Source organism: Globicephala melas, chromosome 17, assembly GCF_963455315.2.
Source record: "Globicephala melas chromosome 17, mGloMel1.2, whole genome shotgun sequence".
In the NCBI taxonomy this organism is placed as follows: domain Eukaryota; kingdom Metazoa; phylum Chordata; class Mammalia; order Artiodactyla; family Delphinidae; genus Globicephala; species Globicephala melas.
The window spans coordinates 60,334,390-60,353,826 of record NC_083330.1 but is presented as its reverse complement, the minus strand read 5'-3'; the positions used below and the strand labels follow the sequence as shown (position 1 = coordinate 60,353,826).

Sequence of the window (19,437 nt, the reverse complement as noted above, 5' to 3'; positions counted from 1 at the left end):
TTGCCAAGATCATTAAATAGTCTAGTATTGTGTCTGGAACGTAAAAGGTACAGAAAACTTAGCTCTAATTGCTAGATTCTCATTATCTACCTGCACACCGTGCCTTAGTCAGACTTAGCAAAACAGGTTACACAAATTCCCACGAGGCCAAGGGACCGCTTGCAGGTTTCCCCAGGCTGTGGGCAAGTACACAGCACTGAAGGCAATTCCACCAAGCAGGAAGTGAGCTGGAGAAGTTCCACCCAGACTCCCAGTCATGCCTGCCTCTCCATTTTCTATCTCACTTTATGGAGAACCAGATAAAAAGGACATTATTTCCACAGTTCTATGCCACTGTGTGCACATCTACTTTGTAAAACCAGGCTTTCTGCAGCCCTAGTTGTGCACACATGTGTCCACTGCTAGACTGTGAACCTGAACCAAGTTCTGTCTCAGACAGGTTAAAGACACCTATTCATTTGATCATTCCTTCTCCTTGGAATCCTAATGCTTTCTTTAAGTGGCTCTGAGAAAAGTTGTTGTACATGTAGGATCTGAATTAAGTCTGGCCAGCCTGCTGCTTCTATACTAATTCTATCTTTTCTCTATGGTTTTTCCATAGCCACACTTAAAAGAATCAAAGTTCATGCAGAGAGTATTCTGAGAATAGCTGCTGCAGTGTTTGCAGAGCTGTATCAGAGGAACTAGAGATAGCAGAAGTGTTATCTAGTTCAGAGGCCAGAAGCAGTATTGTTCTGAATACAATCAAATGGTTGATTTCTCTGAATGACCGAATGTAACTCCTATACATAGCCAATGAGTAAACATGACCAAAGGCTGATTTTCCCGCTCAGTTGAAACCTCCAGCTAAATGAATCAAAGTAGTTCTATGAGAAAGTGAGGGGGAAACCCACCAATAACTAGTCAAGAAATTTTCTAGTCTAACTGAGGAAGTAACTGGGGGGAAAAAAGGCAGAATGCCTAGCAAATCCATTGTTTTTCTGACGGCATCTCCTATGTGCTCCAAATCACCTAAGAGTTCCTTGGATTGGAGAGCGTATTACATTGCACTGCTTGCCTTTATTCAGTTAGAGTGGAAACTGCCTGGGGACAAAGTCTCGCCTGGCATTAGTAGTAGCAGTGGATTTGCTGAGTCAGGTGCCTGGGTTTGAATACAGTATCCGCCATTTTATCTCTATGAGCCTGGACTAGTTATTCCATCTCTTTGGGCTTCACTTTCATTTTTGTAAAATGAGGACAATATTACTATCTGCCTCATAAAATTATTGTCGGTATTGCTTGTATTAACTCATCCATCTAAAACCCTATGTCCGGGCCCAGGCATAATTACTGATGATCAACAATTATCAGTTGCTATTGCTGAACACTGCTATCCTCCAAGTACAGAGTCCAGTGCACAGAAAATTCTCAAGACAATCGTCTCAAGACGATTTAATAAATCAATCCCAAGTGTTGCCTCATGGAACTGCTACATTGGTGAATAAATTAAATAGTTTGGAAAAACTGTGTACCTCATCAAACATTTCTGTTCTTTATTCATTTAGGAGGATTGTATGAAATTTTGTAGCAGTTCTATAGGGATAACAGGAATTTAAAATATGTCAAGGGAGTTGTTTCTTTATTCAACAAACACTTTTCAAACAGATACAGTCTTCCAAAAGTGAAAACACTAAGAAAATGACAAAAAGATAAAATTCCTATATCATTTGTATTGATAATAACAGCCTATATTTATCACCCACCACACAATGAGCATGGCGTTACGCTCATTATATATATTAGCTCATTTTATGCTGACAAAGTGGTTATTATGTCCATTTTAGAGAGAAGAAAACTAAGATTCGAACAAGCTCAGTAACTTGCCTGACAGTTTTCAGCTAGAGTATTCCAGAGTTAAATCTCCTCAGTATTTCCAAAGTCTGTTCTTTTTCTACCCTCTTACTATCCCTCTTTCAACATCTTACTATGATATCAGGCAGAATGAAATAAGTACTCTATTGGAGATATGAATAGAATATCATGGAGCTCCTGAACTCTGGAACTCTTGGAAGGAGAACAGTCAATCCAGATGGTGGAGAATGAGGGGTGACTTTATTCAGGGCATTTTAAATGAACCATATAAAATAAGCGGGATTACAGAGGGAAAAGAGGGAGAGGAAGGGAACTCCAGGAAGTAAAAACATATCAGCCAAGTCCCAGCAGTGTCACCTCACAGGGGAGAGTAGCTGTGTTCCAGGACTTAGAAAACAGGCTGCAAGTAGGGGCGGATTATACCTAGGTAAGGGCAGAATGGCCAGAGTGTTGGAAAAGACTGTTCTTTAAAGTACGGACATGATCTCTCTGCATATTCACAAACGTTACTGCATACCCGAAGCACAGATGAACTCGAACCCTACCTTAGTTTTGGAGAATCATCACAATTCCTATTTGAGCGGGTCTGACTTAATGGTGTTTGTATATAACACACACACATACAACTACGAGCGGACGATGTCTGAACAATCATACCTTGGTCATTCATTCTCTCCACTCATTTTCTGCCATGAGGGAAATTACCCAGAGATTATTCTCAATCCTACAAATAATTGATGAGCAAATATATAAGGTGAAATCAGTCTGTTGCAAGACCTGAGAGAGAGAGAGAGAGAGAGAGAGAGAGAGAGCGCGCACATGCTTTATCAGTGGCTCCAAAGCAGGTGTTTTCAGAGGAATACAGGGTTTAGAAAATGGCAGGCCTGGGCATCAATATACACCATGTCGTGGAGGAAGTTCACAGAACTGTGGGCCTTCAAGATGGTCTATTTCCCCCAGTTTTACAGATGAAAAGTTTCCAAAGCCCTGGACCTGCACCACAACCCAGCACTCCTGTTGTTGCCCTGGACTGTCCTACCACTTCATCATTTAGTTGTTCTGAAAGCAGTGGCAGCGCCTCTAGAATACATCCCGTTTGCCTCTAAAAGGAAGGCTTTTTTTGGCTACAGCAAAAGGAAAGTGGGAAGATAAAACAAACTTTAATTCATCTGTTCTTACTCATAGGCTTCCCATCAAGGATGGGTTTTATCCTTATTTAGAATCAATACTAAGTAAAGAAAGTATAAATATACCAATTGAAAAACTCTTTCTGTGGATGCCTTGGCAGCCACAGTTAAATTGCTTGAGGTTTAGAGACAGCATGCATTTTCCCCAGCGCTTATTCTGAAACCCTCAAGTGTTAAACTCAATCATTTCCTGGGACCCTTGATATAATAGAATCCAAGATACGTTAATAGGTTTTGTTTTGTTTTGTGTTTAGGAGGGAGGTTTGTAGTTCTGGGACAGTTAGGTAAATCCCTAACAGACCGATGGAGTTTTTGAATCTTAATTGGTTGTGTTGAATATTTTTCCCCAAGAGATAAGAGTAACTACATTTAATCACTATGTCTGAGAAGAGTAAGAGGATCTGGGTGAAACTGAGGAATTTCCCCTGGGCATTTCCCATAGGTTAGCCTTGTGGCAAGGGATTCAAACCTCAGAGAGCTCCTAGGGCCTCTGTGTGCCACTATAGGAAGTGGCACAGACTCTCAATCAGGTGACATTATCACACTAACTACTATTATAATCCAAGGGAAAGTCAAACTCCAAAGAAAGTTTAGATTCTTCACGTGTAAAACAGGAGACTTGAACTAACACATCCCTTTAGAACTTTTCTAACACTGATCTATTCCATTTAAGGGGCGTTGTTCTGGGCAAACACAAAATGAACCACAAGATAAGTGCTCAGAGCTGAGCATTTTGAGCAAATAAAAGAAAAATGCATGTTGGGAATGCACCTAAAGGGTTTACAGCTGGATTTGTTCCCTAGCTTAAAATAAAAGAAAAATGCATGTTGGGAACGCACCTAAAGGGTTTACAGCTGGATTTGTTCCCTAGCTTAGAAAACCTGAAAACCTTTGGATGGTGCAGTCTCTGGGTCAATGAGTATCAAGTAGGTTCACTTTTTCAAGGACAGCAGGGGTGGATTTATCTTCCTCGTAGGTGAAACCAAAACAACCTTGAGTGAGGAGCCCAGATCTTGGGCTACTCTCTGGTCCCTTTTCCACTACATTATGCTACCTAGATTTTCTCCTTCAGACTTAAAAGAAAGAAGAACAAGAAATGACAGGCAGATGACTTGGAAAATGTCAAACCATTATCTCCAGACTTTCTAAAAACTAGTTCCAGAAGATATCTCATATAAAAATGTTTTCAAGGTGCAAAACATGTGGGATACTAGAAAATTCATCTCTCTCTTGGAGTTTAGAAAGCAACATTTTAAAAAAGCTCAGGAAGATCCTATTTAGAGAAAATCCGCGTGCATTTGCTTAAACTAGCATGTCCTAACTTATTTGGTCAGTGAAGACATACTCTACACAAACCACCAGTTATCATTGTATCTGATTTGCAAAGACATAGAAGTGATCATTCGTGTAGGCATATGGAAAGATCACTTTACCTGTACTTTAAAGTGACTATGTCTCCCATCTTAGCATGCGCCCATCGGTAGCTCCTTTTCCTAACTACCTCATTCAGCACAGTTTGCTGTTCAGTACAGTTTGCTTTTCAGTACAGTATTTGACAGCCTGATCTCAGTTGTTTTCGTTCCAGCCTTTGACATCACACTTCTGTATCCCCAAAATTACCTGGCATAATACTTGTAGGTCATGGATACTCAAATACTTGTGATGATCCTTTACACATTTAAAAAAATTTTTTATACACATTTAAAAATTTTTTAGTCATTCAAATGTGAATGCTCAAGTTGATCACGTGTACTTGGGCCAATCGACTTCTATAGCCCATTGGTTTTGTGGGATGCTATCCAATGATGCACACCCAACCCTTCATGTGTCAGTTAGAAGAGTGCAGCAAATCTAATCTTTGCTTAAATATAAACCTGGAGTAAAAAGAAGCCACAAGAATCCTCCCTCAAAGCCAGTACACACAAATCAGGGTCAGCAGTTAAAGTCACATGGTCATCTGCCCAGTGACCTGTCTTTACCCTTGGGAGCTGGTAAAGTTCCAGACAAGCCCTGGTGGGGAGGAGGGATGGTGAGGAAGAATGAGCCCAGAGCAGAGTGGCCAGAGGCTCCATGCGGCCTGGAGTAGCTCCATGAGACCTGCCATTGGTTAGAATCCCAAATGATAAGGTCACAGCCAGTAACAAGTAGCAGATACAAATGGGCACAGGGAACCACATGTAGCCATATGCACATATCGATCAGAAGGAACAAAAACAAATTATTTAAGACGAAATATGTTGGTGGAAACAAATGCATAGGTACAAAAGAAACTGGAACATTTGTACACTGTTGTAGGGATGCAAAATGGTGCAGCCACTATGGAAAACAACCTAAATGTGGAAACAACATTTAGGAAACAACCTAAATGTCCATTGACAGATGAATGGATAAGGAAAAAGTGGTATTTATACACATGAACTACTATTCAGCCTTTAAAAAATGAAATTCTATAATATGTGACAACAGGAATGAACCTTGAGGATACCACGGTAAATGACACAAGCCAGTCACAGAAAGATAAATACTGCATGATTCCATTTATATGCGGTATCTAAAACAGCCAAATTCAGGGACTTCCCTGGTAGTCCAGTGGTTAAGACTTCACGCTGCCAAAGCAGCGGGCGCAGGTTCGATCCCTGGTTGGGAAAATAAGATCCCACATGATGCGTGGCGCAGTCAAGTAAATAAATAAATAATTTTTTTAAAATAAATAAAATAGGGCGTCCCTGGTGGCGCAGTGGTTGAGAGTCCGCCTGCCGATGCAGGGGACGCGGGTTCGTGCCCCGGTCTGGGAAGATCCCACATGCCGCGGAGCGGCTGGGCCCGTGAGCCATGGCCGCTGAGCCTGCGCGTCTGGAGCCTGTGCTCCGCAACGGGAGAGGCCACAGCAGTGAGAGGCCCGTGTACCGCAAAATAAATAAATAAATAAATAAATAAATAAATAAAATAGTCAAATTCATAGAATCACAGAGCAGAATGGTGGTCACCAGTGGCCAGGGGAAGAGAGAAGTGGGGAGTGACAAATCAGTGGGCATAAAGTTTTGGTTAAGCAAGATGAGTAGATTCTAGAGACCTGCTGTACAACACTGCACCTGTAGTCAACAATAACGTGTTCCACACTCAAAAATTTGTTAAGAGGGCAGATCTCAAGTTACGTTTCTTACTACAATAAGATTTTATAAAATAAAAGATGAAATAAAGGTCCTTGAGATGCTGTAGGTACTTAATACATTGCATCATTATTCTGACTCAGTGGGCTCTGAATAAGAGGGTTTGCTTTAGTGAATAAGAACATGTGTAGACTGGAGTCTAACATACTGTGTTCAAAATCCTCCTGATGCCTCAATTTTATAAGATTAAAATTAGGGACTTCCCTGGTGGTGCAGTGGTTAAGAATCCGCCTGCCAATGCAGGGGACACGGGTTCGAGCCCTGGTCCGGGAAGATCCCACATGCCGCGGAGCAACAAAGCCCGTGTGCCACAACTACCGAGCCTGCTCTCTAGAGCCCATGAGCCACAACTACTGAAGCCCGCGTGCCTAGAGTCCGTGCTCAGCAACAAGAGACGCCACCGCAATGAGAAGCCCACGCACCACAACGAAGACCCAATGCAGCCAAAAATAAATAAATAAAATGAATAAATTTATATTAAAAAATTAAATGGAATTATATAGGGCATATAGCATGGAGGCAGTTCCTAACATATAGTAAGTATACTTTGAACATGTTTTTTAAAAATAGGATAGTGTGAAGACCTTACTATTTTGTCATTATTAGTTGGTCTTTCTTTAAAGTTTACAACCTCCAGATTTGCTCGACACATCTCTCTTGGCTTACTTCACTTTTCTCTTTTGTTTCCCTCCTCTCCCTTCTCATTCCTGTGTCATTTTTTCTCTCTCTGATCTCTTATATACCAGGTCAACCACAGTCTTTTAAATGCCTACTCCCCTCCAGTGAGGGAGGGAGAGACAGAAGTTGGCCATGGAGTGAAGGAGGGTCACAGTAGCTCTCACACACCTCAGGATCTGAGGAACAATGGAGGACAAATCATTTTTCATCTCCAATGAAGCTGCCAAAATCTAGCCTCACTGCTCTGCTCCTGAGCTCATAAGAGCACCCTAAGCTCACTCGGTTCTTGCCTTAACTGCCTTCGATTGCGATAAGGGCACATACCAACCCATAATACTTAGGCCATCAGGCTACTGTCCAAGACATCCTGGCTCCTTTCTTTAAGCGGAAATTATTTACTTAACAAAGACTTCCCAGAAATCAAATGTCAGTCAGCTACTAATTTGAAAAACAAGCAGATTCAACAATTTAGCAGAATTGGCTCCAAACAACACACATGCATGCAAACATCTCTCTAGTAGACACAAACAATTTTTAAGTAATCTTTTTAAAAGTGAGTACAAAATATAGACAGAAAAATACACAAATTACAAGGTTAAAGTCTGATAAATTTTCACAAAGGGAGCACACCCAATCAACCATCACCCTGACCAAGAAATAGAACATTTCAAACATCCCAGGGTACTTTATCACCCCTTCTTTCAGTCACCACCCCTCCAAGAGTTTTAATACCATAGACTAATTGCCTGATTTTGAACTGTTCTTAAATAGAATTAATCAGTCTCTGGTCTCTTGTGTCTGGCTTCTTCTGCTTAACATATGGTTATAAGATTCATCCAAATGAGGGACTTCCCTGGTGGCACGGTGGATAAGAATCCGCCTGCCAATGCAGAGGGCTCGAGTTCGATCCCTGGTTCAGGAAGACCCCACATGCCACAGAGCAACTAAGCCCGTGCACCACAACTACAGAGCTTTTGCTCTAGAGCCCACAAGCCACAACTACTGAGCCTACGTGCAGCAACTACTGAAGCCCACGTGCCTAGAGCCCGTGCTCCACAACAAGAGAAGCCACTGCAAGAAGCCCATGCACCGCAATGAAGAGTAACCCCCTCTCACCACAACTAGAGAAAGCCTGCAAGCAGCAACAAAGACCCAATGCAGCCAAAAATAAATAAAATTATATCTTTAAAAAAAAATTCATCCAAGCAATTCAGGTATCATCAAATTTAGCTGATGAAAATGTAAATTAATTTTAATAATTCTCAAAAGTTTAGAGTATATCAAGTCTTAAAATGTTCACATCCCAGGGCTTCCCTGGTGGTGCAGTGGTTGGGAGTCCGCCTGCCGATGCAGGGGACACGGGTTCATGCCCCAGTCCGGGAAGATCCCACATGCCGCGGAGCGGCTGGGCCTGTGAGCCGTGGCCGCTGGGCCTGCGCGTCCGGAGCCTGTGCTCCGCAACGGGAGAGGCCACAACAGTGAGAGGTCCGTGCACCGCCAAAAAAAAAAAAAAAAAATGTTCATATCCCTTGATCCAATGATTCTACCTCAAATAATCCATTCCAAAATTTTTTTAAATAGGTGAGAATTTACATTCTAAAATGATTATTAAAGATATATTTAACTGTGATGAAAATAACAATATGGGAATAGTTTAAAAAAAGAAAGATTCATCCATGCTATTGCATGCAGCCATAGTCCCTTTGTTTCACTGATGTAGATTAATCCTCAGCAGCAGATTTCAATTAGCTTTATATACTAAACCCAGCACACTTCTGATCGCTTATAAGCAGGGGTTATATATGGACTAGAGGCAAGATCAACGATCTGCTTAACTCTTAAACAGTTCTTTTTATTTACTCTTTCTCATACAGACTTCTCCTTGGCAATAACCTGAGACCAGCCATTTGAAAAAAATAGCTTTCAAATTATGAATTTCCTGCCTCCTTTTTCCAGGCTCTGCCCCACCAGTGATTCTCCACTTCCCCCCACTACCTCTCCTACTTCACCCACCCTTCCCAAAGGTATGAACATCCGGGAGTCTGAGGTGTAATATTTTCCTTCCCTACCAATATGAAAAAAAAAAACCCTACATGGGCAGAGGATGTTGGACAGTTTTCAATCCCTGTCTAATGGGGTCTTCACACTCTTCACTGTTTTGTTTGAAGTGTCATGGGTGTTCACACAAATATATATAAGAAGAAAAATTGTTCCCACATAAAAAAGTTATTTAGGATCTATCTGGGCCAATACTGTTTCCTACCACTTGCAGTAGGTGGAGAAAAATGAGAGTTGACTATAATGACCTAAAGTGAAGGTGAATGTTACATCCAAGCAAGTGGATGCCGAGAGACCATGCACGTGTTTGACTCAGCCATGGAAAAAGCCCTGGAGCATGGAAGAAAGATGGAGATGCTAAAAATGGAAGAAAGGAAGCATACCAGGCAATACAGTTGCTCCACAATGTCATTCCTGCCCATCCCAGAGGGGCATAAATAGAAATAATCTGGAATTTAGTACTACTGATATTTAAGCCTAATTTCCTGCAAGGTCAAGACTAATAGTGAGTTGTGTGTTTTACTAACTTAGGTTGCAAGCGCCTTTGGGCGGATCTGGTACCTTCTTCTATATCTCACTCGCCGCCAAGAACACTGTTAGCCATCAACAAAACCATAACAGACCTCGAGTCTTCTCCAAAGGCCAACAAAAACACACACACTGAGCTAATGGGGACATTTACAGGCAAGAATTGTGCACCAAGCCTGTTTTCTATTTGTTTTGATTTTGTTCTTCTAGCTGTAAATGAAAAAAAAACTATTTTTAGAATTTCAAAAGGCTCTCTCTGAGATCTGTCCTCTGAGTTCACAGTAATTTCAGGAAAATGGGAATGTAGTACTTAACATTGCAAAGAATAAATGTATACTTTGAGAACTGTTTGGTTATTCCTCCCCCACCCCTATATTCTCTTCCCTTTGGAGAAACCTAGAAAAATAATTTTGTCCAAGGCCACCCTGAAATTCAGTGACAATTCCAGGAATAAAATTTAGATGTTTCTTTCAACATTGTCTCTGATGCAGCCTAGGAATAGTCATTTTCCCAATATTTCCAATGTAAGTGTCCTTGTGATGGGCCAACTCAACTTGTTTGTGTTTCTGAAAATAACGCAACTTGATGGAGATAGGGATTGTGAACAATAGACAGTGAAGCAACACAGACTCAGAGACTAGTAGGTTGCTCTATGAACAAAAATGGCTTTGACTTCAACCACGGTTCTTTGAACCCAGAGAAAGACTGCATATAATGAGTGTCAATCACTGGAAAACTCAATGGTATTAATGGAGTTTTTATTATAAGTACTCAGAACATGAAAGTTTCTGTGTCCCTCATATTCTCTTCCTCCAAAATACTAGTAGAAAATGATACAACTGAAAGTCATGGACTTTATCCATCAAAAAAATAAATAGATGAAAATTTTTGGAAGAGCCAAAACATATCAGCACAGGAGCCAAAACATACCAGAAAATTGTAATGCAACATGGTAGAGCAGAGAGAGAATGGACCATAGAGGCAGATACACCTGACTAGCAATTCCAGTTTTACTTGTTACTAGTTCTGCAGCTTTCTAAATCTCTCTCAGCTTAAATTCTTCATTTATAAAATCGGGACTGAAATATTTTTTCAGAGCTCTTTCAACTGCAATTATCAAAACAACCCAACTTTTGTATAATCAAAAGCATAAATAAATAAGAAATAAAAGAAATTTATTGACTATGTAACTAAAAAACCTAGGAGTCTCTAGCTTCTGGCACACTTGGATTCAGGTACTCAATACTGCCAGGAAGTGATCTCTCCCATATGCCTTCTTTCTTCTGAAATGGCTTAATTTTCAAGTATGCTTTCCCATCACGATGGTCCCCAGAACTCAAGGGTAATATGCTCATAGCCCCAAGTCTAACGTGATGAAGGCTTCTCTTGGCCAACAGGTGTAACAAGAGTTTACGAACTGAACGTCATTTATTCTGATCAGTTATAAGTTCAGAGCTGGAGGCATCACTGGAAGGTATTGTACATCAGAGTGCTATTACCTGGATAAAGGTAAAAGACTTCTGGAAAGGCCAAAGCAACCAATGTCTTCTACAATGAATCTCAGCATTATTGTAGAAGCAAACAAATACAACTTATTCTAGTATCCTATAATTTCCATTAAGACAACAATAAATTAAAGTCATTCTTATAGGTGGAGGAATCTTTGACATCCAGGAAATATTTGCTTGTATTGACCCCAGTTAAGCACACAACACACTTAGTAGTGAAATCTCCATGATCCCCACAGTATTCTGCCCAAATTAGGTAAGGGTGCAAGATGAGATTTTAGCTGGATTGAAAGGGACACAGGAAAGAACAGAGAAGAACAAGCAAAGAAGAACAGAGAAGTCATTCTAAGGGGAAGTAATAAAACCAGACAATGATGATATCTTTTTCATATAAGAAAGAGTTTTGTGGGTAAGATGAGCATTCTAACCAACAGAAAATGGCATATCATGAAGTAACTTTGCAAATATTCTAGTAGGAAGAGTTTGCATACCTCCAACAAAAATATAATTTACAGAATTAAGTTGTTTAAAATGTCATTAGCATGGAAAAATATTTTTGGAAGTACTCATTCAACAAAGTTCTTTGGAAAGATACTCCTCTTCCTTAAGCTGGTCTGCATTCAATGAGGCAGGCTGTGTGCAAACATAAATTTGACAGATGAGATTCAGCCCTCTTCATTAAGGACACAATTAGCTCACTCCAGTACAGATGAGGATTTATTGGTTTAAGCATGTTAATAAAAGCCTGGCTGCAGCAGAGAAACAAAAAATAGTTTAAAATGAGAAAAATTGCATTAATATACATGATGTGGGTTCTAACTGGGGCCAAAATGAAAACTACTTCCTGGATTTCAGATAGAGATCTGTCCAACAACAACCTTATTTTGAGCATTTTGAAGGCAGACTTCGAATAAATAATGAAAAGCAAGACAGAAACATTTAACCAAATGTGAAAAGTTTTTTTTAAACACATAGAGAGTGCCAACCATAAATAATTTTTGCAAGCAATACTAAGCCAGACTCACCATCCTTCCAGTAATGCACCTACACCAGGCACCAAGAATCTTTATTTCTGGCTGTGATGAATTCAGATGAGTTATCCCGTTCTCAAAAAGATGTCTACAGAAGGCTCTACTGACTGCCAAAAGCACTATTCTCTCAAAATAGAAACCCTTTCTCAGTTTGACTTAAGTCTGTTATGATAATCTCAGGGAATTTACCAGTCTGGGAAGATTTATTTCATGGAAATGAAGTGTTCCCAAGGTTTAAATAAATTCACTCCATATTTCGGGAAATGAGAATGTGATATATTTTGCATGCTGTTTTAATAGAAGAAGCAATAGCTCTTTCTACAGGGTGCTGTGAGCTAGTGAATAAAAGCTGTTGTATGGTCACAATCAAGGAGTAAAAACAAGACCTTGAAAACAGTGAATATAATAAACTGAAATCTTGAGAAAATAAGGGCATTTTAAGGCCGTAATGGCAAAGCACTAGGTTCCAAAACAAAAAATTCAATTCTAATTATTTTTCATTATTATAAGCTCGTTTCTAAATATGAACACTTTGAGGAATGTCTATGTCAAGTGTTCACTGGATGGTATGATGCCTGCCAAGCGCCTCTATTGCTTTGGGTCCTATAGTTTGGTGTTCGTGGTGTAAAGAGATCTTTCCTCATCTCTTCCCCCAACCAAGAGCTCTGAAGCCAAAACAGAATTAATGCTGTGGCTAAACAAACAGAGTTTTGATTACAACAAGAGTGTGCACAGGGACTTCCTGGCGCTCCAGTTCTTAAGAACCCACCTTCCAATGCAGGGGCTGCGGGTTCGATCCCTGGTCAGGGAACTAAGATCCACATGCCACGGGGCAACTAAGGCTGCACACCGCAACTACTGAGCCCACATGCCACAGCTAGAGAGAAGCCCGTGTGCCACAACTAGAGAGAAGCCCGCGTGCCGCAAAGAAAGATCCCGCATGCCGCAACGAAGATCCCACGTGCCGCAACTTAAGACCTGACACAGCCAAATAAATAAATTTTTTTTTTCAAAAAAGAAAAAGAGTGTGCACAGCTTTCTAGATGTCTGATTAGCTGTGGAAGATCCAGTCAGCCTTGGGGTTTTGCTCATAGGAGAGACACCTAACCTCATCTCCAGAAAACAAGAAGGCTTCTATGAATAGGGGAAATATAAGCCATGAATTGAAGGAGGAGGGGAAGGAGTTATTCAGGTAAATAAGGTCTTGAGGGGGACTGGCATGTGCAAATGACCAGCAGCCAGTGGGAGCATGGCTCTTTGGAGGACCTGGTACAGGTTCTGTAGAGTGAACGAGCAGTGTATAATGGGGTAGCCAGTGGAGAGAGGAGGTTAGAAACGTAAGCAGAGACAAGACCACGCTATATCTGGTAGGCCATGATCGGGACCTGTACTTTATTCTAAGAGCAACGGGGAGCCATGTAAATCATCAGAAAATTCTATCATCCCTACATAAGAAATATATCCAGAATCTGACCACACTTTTAAAACATCTTCATCTCCATCATGGTCCAAGCCACTATCAACTCCTGCCCAGAGTACTGCAATTGCCTTCTACCTGGCCTTCCTACCTGCCCTTGCTCCCTTCATGTTCTTCTCCTCTGGGTACTCCCTACACCACGACCCTGCTCTACTTTTCTGCACAGCACTTATCAGACATATTCTATATTGCCACCAGAAGGGCAGGAGTAAACCATTGTTGCTCACTACCCTATTACTTGCTTTTAGAAAAATGTATGGCCCCAGGTTGATGCTCAGTAAGGTTTTGATCATTGAGGACTAGCTTGTGCTTCCTATATTCAAAATCCTCCAGCGGCTTACCATTTCATGATGATGAAAAGTCAGAATCCTTACTCTGACTTCCAGGGCCCTGCAGCACCTGGTCTTCCAGACTCTTGCCTCCTCTCTGCTTTCTTCTCCTACCACTTTCCCACTTGCTCCCTTTGCTAGAAACACACTGGTCTTTCCATTTCCTGACTATTGTAAGCATGTATCACCCCCAGGACCTTTGCACTTCCTACTCTCTATTGCTCCACATAGCTGTATAATTTGACCCTACACTTCCTTCAAATCTGCTCAAATGTCACCTGCCCAGAGAGGCCTTTTCTCTACCACCCCACACAACAGCAGCCCCTTCCTGCCACCCTGGTTATTCTCTTTCCCCTTACTTGGTTTTATTCAATTTCATAATAGTGAAAAAGTGGAAAATACTTATCATAATACCTATTTATGTGTGTTGCCTGTCTAACCCTAAAAGAAGATCAGTTCTATGAAGGCAGTAGATTTATTTGGGTCACGACCATTCCCTGGCACTTAGAACTATGTTTGATCCATGCTAGGTACCTGCATTAGAGGAATCAACTGGGAATCAGAAATTACATCAGTTATTTGATGAGAGGGAATTTAATATCAAGAGGTGCTAAATACTATTAAGTTGTTAAGTAGGTACCTGAAAGGTACAAAGAGAACTCTCAAGTGTCCTAGAAGTAACCACAGCAGGAAACAAATACCAGCTCTCTGGCACAGGGAATGAGGAAGATGTTGGAAATGTTAAATGTAGAAACCTAGGAGAGAGTCCTTGCAGAGATGAAACTCAGGGCTGTGAGAAGGGGGCTCTCATGGCTGGTGAGCCAAATGCATGAGCTCTGAGGAATGACCTGCTGGGCTTGGGACCCAGATCTTTGAAGAAGGACTGCTGGAGGCTGGGACTGGCAAGATGGCAAGTGTGATGAAACGGGCTCTTTTCACACTGAGAGAACTAACGGCACATTGGATCCAGCTGTTGCTTTGGGAAGGAACAACTGCTATGGGGTGAATTGCTTGGGTGATACTACTGGGAACAGAGAGCAGAAAGGAAGCCCTTTGGAAGCTGGGAGGAATGAGGATATCCCTTCTTCCTCTTCGAGACTTGCAGTCTCCTTCTGACACCGCCATTGGTGGAGTCTAACATGGAGCCAGCTAACCCCACCAAAATGTGGTTTGCACAGTCCCAGCCCCAGCCGGCAGTACAAAACTGAGTATTAAAGGGTGGGTTTGAAGCTGAGAGACAGCTCAATAACTTGCACAGCACTCAATACATTTCTGTTGAAAGAAGATATTGAATGCATTGTAATGTCTTCAAAAATCATTTAAATTGACTAAACATTAAGCATGCTGCTGGTAATAAATAGCAATTAAAAAATTATCCCAAGGACACAGAGGCAATTGAGGCAATTGAGGCTGGTCAGGCTACAGCCAAGTTAAGTAATCAATTTCTTTTTTTTTTTTTTTAATTTTTATTTATTTATTTATTTTTGGCTGTGCTGGGTCTTTTCTGTGCGTGGGCTTTCTCTAGTTGCGGCGAGCGGGGGCCACTCTTCATCGCGGTGCGCGGGTCTCTCACTGTCGCGGCCTCTCTTGTTGCGGAGCACAAGCTCCAGACGCGCAGGCTCAGTAGTTGTGGCTCACGGGCCTAGTCGCTCTGCGGCATGTGGGATCTTCCCACACCAGGGCTCGAACCCGTGTCCCCTGCATTGGCAGGCAGACTCTCAACCACTGCGCCACCAGGGAAGCCCTAAGTAATCAATTTCTATCACAGGCAGTGAATGATATTCTGTTTCCTGGCAGCTGAGGTAAAAATGGAAATATGCCATGCATTAAAATTTAATTATAATAGTGCAGAGAGAACAGCACTTTATCTAAAGATAAAATTATTTTTTTTCCCCAAAGCAGAGGTTTGATATTTTCAAGCATGCATATTTGTTTGAAACCCCACAATTCAACACCAGGCAACATGAAATAAAAAGGCTCAGTCTTGCTTACATTTTAGCTCACAGTAATGTGCGTGTGTGTGTGTGTGTGTGTGTGTGTGTGTGTGGTATGTGTGTGTGACCAGCCGCTGGCCTCATCTATAAAAGAACATCAATACATAAACTAGCAAACATCTCATTTTAAGAACTAGATTCTCAGGAGCCATCAGGATGAATTAGGAGCAAAATGCATGCCTGAATAAGAGAATAAATCCACTTGTGGGCCAAGAGTGACTGAATCCCTAACAAAAGACATAATAGATTGACTTCTTGCCTGAGGATACTTAAAATAGAATGTCTACCAATTACAATGAATTTTTTGTTTTGCATAGTTTTATGCTGAGTTGTTCCTTATAGAAGTAAGATGCCAATAGACCTACACTGCTTCTTATGTTCACTCTTAGAGAATACGACAAGGTTATCCGCAAAAAGAAGGATGCTTGTATTTCTCTTTATTGCACAGGAGGAGATAAAGTTAATTCACTTCATACTTGTCCTATGTTGATAAAGATTTAAAAAAAAAGGTGCCATAACTTAGTCCTGCTTGGTATCAGTTAAGGCTGTACTGTTCTTCATGATGAAGATATTTCTGGCTACTCTAATTTTGGCAAATATGTTAAGTGAGAGAGACAGTAATAGTCGAGGTGACTGTCTGGATTGCATGAGTTGGCCCGTAAACAACTGCCCATAGAATCAGAGGTGGATGGTGGAGCAGTGATGAAGATTACATACAGCCTTGAGATGTTCTTAAACCCAAGGCACACCAATGCAAGTGCATTGAGATAAATAGTTATATTTTCAATTTTGAAACATGGATTAAAAAGATAACCTCAAGAAAATGAGACGACAAGCCAAAGACTAGGAGAAAATATTTGCAAAAGACACATCTGATAAAGGACTGTTATCCAAAACATACAAAGAACTCTTAAGACTCAATAATAAGAAAACAAGCAACCTGATTTAAAAAGTGGGCCAAAGACCTGAAAAGATATTTCATAGAAGAAGATATACGATGGCAAACAAGTGTATGGAAAGATGCTCCACGCCATATGTCATCAGGGAAATGTAAATTAAAAACAACAGTGAGGGCTTCCCTGGTGGCGCAGTGGTTGAGAGTCCGCCTGCCGATGCAGGTGATGCGGGTTCGTGCCCCGGTCCGGGAAGATCCCACATGCCACGGAGCAGCTGGGCCTGTGAGCCATGGCCATTAAGCCTGAGTGTCCGGAGCCTGTGCTCCGCAACGGGAGAGGCCACAATAGTGAGAGGCCCGCGTACCGCAAAACAAACAAACAAAAAACAAACAAAAAAACAACAATGAGATACCACTGCATACCTGTTAGAATGGCCAAAATTCAGAAAATTGATGACAACTACAACAGCAAATGCTAGGGAGCAGATACGGAGCAACAGAAACGCTCATTCACTGCTGATGGGGGTGAAAACTGATATAATCCCTTGGGAAATAGTTTGACAGTTTCTATTAAAACCAAACATACTCTTTCTTACCATACAATCCAGCAATCATGTTTCTGGATATTAACCCAAATGAATCTAAAATTTATGTCCACACAAACCCACACATGGATGTTCATAGTAGCTGTATTAATCATTGCTAATGGGAAGCAACCAAGATGCCCTTCAGTCAGAAAATGGATAAATGGTGCTATATCCATCCATACAATGGAATGCTAAAAAGAAATGAGCTATCAAGCCATGAAAAGACATGCAGGAAACTTAAATGCATGTTACCAAGTGAAGGAAGATTGTAACCAATAAACCAATCTGATGTCAGATGTAGATAATGGGGGAGGTTGTATGTAATATGAGAACTCTCTGTACTTTCTGTTCAATTTTGCTGTGAAACTACAACTGCTCCAAAAAATAAAGTATTAAATTTTTAAAAAGCATGGATTGATTGCCTATGTTACATTGAAACTAATATTTTATCACAACTTGACTTCTTCTTCTCTTACCTAGTGAGAAGTGAGAAGGAAGTGGTTCCCTATTTATATTCCTCACCTCTATAACAGCTGGCTCACAACTCTTACTCCATTTTCTATCATTTCCCTCATTTTCTGTCTCCTATTAGTTCTGTTAATGGCAACTGTTAAATAAGGAAAAAACTGCTTTCAGGGTAACAATCAAAAGTTTTTCTTAAAAAGTGATCAAGATTTTTTAAATTGGTACCCTGGAGACAGTGTATTTAGAACTCTTGAGAAATTCTGACCACATCCGTCTCACTAATCTAATCTCTCTTCTCATTACTAACTGATTCCAAATTCCATTAATTCCCTAGCCTGACTATGATGTAAACTTTCCAGAAGTCTCTGTAAGAAACACTTTCTGCTTCATGGAACTTCTTGCATACCATTCAGTCTGCTTTCCCTTTGAAGGCCTGTTCATAAGACAGAATGGGAGAGTGAAGGTGAGTCAGAGAGATTCTATCACTGACAGCTGTACATTGTTAATAATACTAATAGCTACCTAACATGAACCACCAACCATGTGCCAGACACCATGTTTGGTGTTCAAAGTAAGTATTGTGCCCTTTATAGTTGAGGAAACCAAGGCTCAGAAAAGGCACATAACTTACCAAAGGCCACAAGGCTGATGGTTTTCTGGATCCTCTGTTTGCAAGTGTCAGAAATAAGACTCCTTATTAGTTACCTATCTTATATGTAGTAGTGTGTATATGTCAATCCCAACTGTACAGCACAGGGAACTCTACTCAATACTCTGTAATGACCTATATGGGGAAAGAATCTAAAAAAGAGTGGATATATGTATATGTATAACTGATTTACTTTGCTGTACACCTGAAACTAACACAACATTGTAAATCAACTATACTCCAATTAAAAAAAAAAAAAGACATAAGACTCCAACTCATTTAGGCAAAAAAGGATAAGGTTTGCCTAAAAATTTACAAAGAAGTTTAAATAAACAGACCAAATGAAGGTCACAGATACAGCCTGGCTTTAGGGATAATTAGAACCAGCGACTCAAAGTCCCTCGTCTTTTTCCGTATCTCTTCTCTGCATGTGTCACTTATTCCCTCTTATTGCAGACAAGTTTTCTCCCTTTGGCAGGGAGAAAACAGCTCCAAAGATTTTTATCTTAAAATGTCTGTCCCTGGAGAGATACTTTCTTTGCACTTATCAATTCAAAAAATCCTGGCACAAAAAGTTCTGTTCATCTTGCCCACCCCTCTGCGTTAATTAACTCTCTCTCTTCCTAAAGAAACCATGTGGATGACAAGAAATGGGAGTGGGATTGGAAGGAAGATCCAGGAGAACTGGAGACGATTCTCATAAGGCAAACTCAGAGATGTTCACTACAAAAACCATGACGTGGGGCCTACAAATATTGGTCTCATTATACAGGTAAGGAAAATAAAAGTTAACTAATTCAAAGAAATTAAAGTGTAAGTTGCTCAACATAACCCAAGAAATAAGTGTATGGGACTGCGCTAAGCTCTAAGTTCACTGTGTTTTTGTCTGTATCTGTTTCCAGCCCTAAGCAAAGAAGGTGGCTCAGAGGAAGGTAGTGCTAGAGCGAAGGCTGATCCACAGCATCTCACAGGACCAAGCTGATGCCAAAGGAACTTGAAGTCCACAGACCAGATCAAAGCCCAATCCCTC

General features: G+C 40.8%; 1 protein-coding gene across 10 annotated transcripts in view; it reads right to left on the bottom strand.

The window, feature by feature from the left end:
• The window catches only part of COLEC10 (collectin subfamily member 10), a 449,524-nt gene that overhangs the window by 292,079 nt on the left and 138,008 nt on the right, over nucleotides 1–19,437 (bottom strand). The gene's annotated exons all lie outside the window — the stretch shown is intronic.